This window comes from Bolinopsis microptera, chromosome 5 (genome assembly GCF_026151205.1).
Source record: "Bolinopsis microptera isolate Bmic1 chromosome 5, MBARI_Bmic_1.0, whole genome shotgun sequence".
Taxonomy (NCBI): Eukaryota; Metazoa; Ctenophora; class Tentaculata; order Lobata; family Bolinopsidae; genus Bolinopsis; species Bolinopsis microptera.
In genome coordinates, this window is record NC_087076.1 from 15,979,867 (window position 1) to 15,984,990 (window position 5,124).

The window sequence follows — 5,124 nt, forward strand, 5'->3', positions numbered from 1 at the left end:
GTATAAATCACTGTTGTTGATGATTTGTGGCCAACGTATGTTCAAGGCCATCCGGAGCATTCTAGTGTAGCATCCATTGATCCGCTTAGTCATGGATTGGCTTATCGTCCAAGCTTCAGAGCCGTACAAGAGTACGGGCTCAACCGTTGCTCGAAAGACACGGATCTTTAAGTCCCTGCGCATTCCAGACTTCCAGGTTGTCTTTAACTGATGACAGGCCCCCCATGCCTTTGCTTTCCTAACATCAAAGTCCTTTTCCGCACTCATTATTCTGCTTCCAAGGTAGACAAAGTCATCTACTTGCTCTATCTCCTGCCCACTTGCTGCTTTAATGACGGTAGAGTCAGACTCAGAGAGATTGACTCTGATGTACTTCGTCTCACTCTCGTTGAGGTGAAGTCCAACGGAGTTAGCAAGACATGTTAATGTTATTATGTTTTCTCTCATTAACTACGGTCCTAAAATTAGCTCATTATATATCTTCATCGGTATGCAGTTTAGAATATTATACATGTAGGTTCAAATTCCGCGTATGCGCTACAAGTACAATATTGCTATTTGTGATTTTTAAATTTAGTTCCTGTTTCCATATTGATTTATCTAATCGGTTTTGCCCTTCTTTCAGGTTTACCTTTCGTTCGGATTACCTTTCGTTCAGTGAAACTTTCTGTTTCAGTAATTACTTATTCATTGTTATTAGTGTGTTGTAAATGCTAAATATAAGCTGACGTAAGAACTCAAATACTGTGGTCGTTTCCATTTAATTATCAGATCAAAATTACCATTTTCCTCAAACGTTTGGATTTACTAATCTTGGTATGCACTATGCCTGACTTTTATAGTCTTATACCAGATACCTGAAGCTAATGTTATAAATAACTGTTTAATAAAGTGATCACTCGGGTAAGGTGTGGTTCACGTAGCTGGAAGTTCATCTAATTTGTCTATGTAATAGAATTGCTAAGTTTTAGATAACAAAATCAGGTTATGTAAAAATATGTTGTCTGTCTTTACTTCGATTGCATAAAAACCTGAGACGGAATGTTTTACATTCACGATTCAGCACGTTTATTATCTTCGTATTAACGATTTCACATGCATTTCACGGTCTACAACTCTCCAGCGAGACATATAATAGAGTTATTTCTTAATTCTTTTTACAATTTTTGATAGCTCCATATAAGTAAGTAATATTTTATTACTGTTGTTTTATTAATAATCTCCCGTTATTTTGCTTTTTGCATATTGCTTCGCCCGTTTTGCTGGAGTACTTTTTTTTTTGTTTGTTTGAAAACCAGTTTTTGCTGGTACCCATAAGGGCTTTGGAACCAATATATAATAAATTGTATGAATAAATCAAATCCCCGTGGGGCACGCGACATTCAAGATCTAGTTGCAAGCACATGTTATAAAACATTGTAAAATAGCCTCAAGACCAGAACTGCATATTGCTTGGGCTTCCAGCCCAGTTTGCTCAACAGTTCGTGGCCTACTTACCTAACTTAAAACCTTAGTGCAATGCTTGCAACAACTAAAATCCTATTCTATAACTAAGTTACCCTATTACGTATAATCTAGAAGAGTGATGCAAAAAGTCAACTGATAACGCAACACAGTCTAATCATACTCTTATCAGTAGTTCCTCTAACCTCTGTTCTCAGTTATACAAAAAGTATTAAACTCCATGAAATTAACGTCACACACATACACAAATGCTTGACTTTCTCAAATAATTAGTCACTCAGCGACACAAACTTTGTTGTTTTTTATGTAATATTTCTTGCTCGGGTCCTTCTTGATTCCCTCTTTCATTTCCTGTACGAGCTTTTGGCGAGAGATTCGCTCATCCTGCGACCTGTCTGGAGATAAGTAGAGTTTGTTGTAGTTGAAATTGTAGTCTGCCACATCAACCGATTTCAAGACTTTTGCTCTGCTCAGAAATTCACGTACAATTTCAGGATCTCGCAAAGTAACTTTTATCGGCCGTGATCGAGGGCTGTCAGACTTCTTTACTCCCACTCTCTCAATGTTTGTTATAGTCGGCCTTCCAATGAACTTCATAAAACCCCAAATATCACCCACGAGATCCCGTTCGTTCATTTCTTGCTCTTCACATTCGAGCTGTTCTGGGGCCCCGAAGATGATAAAGTTTTTCGACCGATCATCTTCTGTAATCGCCGATTTCACAGCCATTTTGATTTTAGCTGGAGAGATATCAGAAGCTACGCTGTTATTCTTTACAACATCTGTAAACAGTTTCATTTCTGTTTTCACTGTCTCCTTCACTGAAGCTAGTTTACCAGATTTGCATTGGATGAGCTCGTTCTGAGTTTTTATCTGTTCTGATTTCTGTTGGTCAAGCGTCTCTGCTGCTGATCTCAAAACATTTCTCGATTTACATATCATAGACCCCATCTTCAAAACTATTTCGGTTATTACATCCTTTGTAACGCCTTTTGGCTTGAACAAGTCATGAGTGAGGTCCTCTAGTTTCCTGCAATTAAGATTCGCTAAAACCGAGTCTGATAAGTCCTCAATCTGTTTCTCCAGTTCGTGAAGAGTACTGACCGAAAATTCCATATTGTGTATACTTCGTGTATAGCAAAGCTGCACAGTAAAAGGCAGTGCAATTACCTATTTACTGATAAGAGACAACTGATATCAACTCACAAGCGAAAAGATTGATTGCACACTCAGCGAAAAGATTGATTGCACACTGAATGTGCACACTCCATGTTATTAAGTGTTATGTAAAGATGAAATGAGATAAGGTTACAAATACCTATAAAATATGTTTACCGATTATTAAAATGTACAAATTAAAGTTTCCCTGAATAAAGATTTGCATGATAGCCGCTGGATAATGCATGTCAGCTTTTTCTGGAAGTATACATGATGTAGCGAATGGGATCTCAAATATACAAATTATTGACGAATATATGCAATGTTTCATATACCGGTACTTAGTGTTAAATTCGTTTTTGTTTCTAAATTGCCGCGAAATTAATTTAGCACGCATTATAAAAGTACAGGTAGCCTTGCTTATAATTCCTAAATCGAGTTCGCATTTCAGTTGTTATCGATCGTAATGAGTTATTAGTATCAAATTATGTCCATCCTTCATCATTTTCCACAGCTGTACCTAGTAAACTTGATGAGACTACCCACTACACGGGGAATGTAAAGATAAACAATGACCATACCAATGACTCGTGCTCATGATGTCACCGCGCGGTCAACATTGTCTCTTAATTGGAGCCCTAGTCAGTAGTCACTAGTGTAAACACACTCGTGTGTGCGTGTAGCTGTGTAGGTGCAAACAATCATTAATTCATTAAGTTGCTCTCCGAATATCTTCTATGTGTATCTTTCAGTATCTATCAGTTTGATTGTTTATGTTCGATACCTATCAGTTATTCTGCTACTAATAACGCGAATTAAAAAGTAACCGCACCCGTATTCTCAAGTTTTCTTACCAAGCATGAACCTATAACCGGATGAACTTTTGTTTTCGTGACCGCCCTCTTTTCCAATGAAGCTCAGTGTAATGTTCATGCTATCTGCAGTGGTCTTACATGATGTTTTTCTTAAACAAAGCACATTTTTACACAACCACATTCTAGAACGAGGCACTGGGTCAGTTTAGCTTCAGTATGCAGTATTAAGTTACGATTTATATGCTCTTGCATCATATGTGTGTATTATATGTGCTCTAGTATGCATATTATGTACATTTCCTTGTTTGAGTTTCAAGCCTGCAGTCACCTGATTGAACTGAGTAAAGACTGATTTGTGAAGGTTTTTTGTAGTAATCCTATCTTGTGAAGTTACCTCACAGAGTACAAACTAGCTCAGCTTCAGTAACATGTTTTAAAGTGCTGTAATGTATATGAATTGAAATCATCTGAGTCGAGTCATACATTCATTTCCGATGAGCCTTATTTCTTTTTCAGCTGTTAACCTGATCGTCAATGATATGGTCTGATTTCTGAAGTACTATACCGAGTGTAGGAGCATATTTGAACAGAATAACTAATATCGTTTCGAAACTGTGCCCGTAATCTTCCCTTTTAGGGATGTTATTAACTTTCTGTCACGGTTTAGTCCGTTGACAGTCACCATGCACCTTACTTAGTTGTGTTGCGTACCTACCACTGCTGCTTCCAAAGTGTAATGATATTTATTCCAACTAAATTATTAAAATAACGTCGTATCGGTACCCATTATTGATCAGGAGTCCATTATTACACTCAGCCACATCCCTCTTTGATCATGCCTCAACGAGTTTGTCCCATCTATTTTTCAGTGTTTTGTAACTATGATACTTTAATAGTGTTAGTTCACAAAGTTACCCTTAATTAGTTTAGTATAATAGTGTTAATCAAGTTGTCATGTTTCAGCTTGTTACGTACTCGCATATTATGTATTATTTTATTTATGATTACGTAATATTCTCTTTACAAGGCGGGCTTATAGATATAACGTAATTTAAATAACATTAGGTGCTGTTATACAATATACATTATACAATATACATACTTTATACATCCTTAAAGCTTTATGAATTTGAGCACTAAGCAATTTAAGACGGCGAATATTGGTTTTATCTCGGTATTATCCTCAAAATCGTACAAAAGATTGTCACCAAATTGTAATCATATTATTCCAACTTGACTTACATCTGGAGTTGGAAAATGATTTTATCAAAATCATAATTCAACCCACATGAACCGTCGAAATATCCCACGAGAACAGGCTCCACTTCTCAGCGTTTATCTTAATTTCTGGATTATTTTTCATTTCGATCTAGATTAAACGTCAAATCTAATAAAATATGCAAAGAATGTTTAATCATCCCCATCTCTATCAGATGCAATGTAATGACCCGATCCCTCATCCTAATAATAACGTTATTCGGCTCTGGGCTCACCATCTTTTGCCACCAATGTAGAAGAGAAACCCTCCTTGACCCTGAAAGTCCTAAGTCATACTCCTACTATAATTTGGAGCATGAAGAGCTTGGATCGTCTTGCCTCGAGAAACCCCAGCCTTGTGAAGAGGATGACGACTATGGAATGCATAACTGCACCTCGGTAACAATGGGTCCAGATCATTCTATAACAG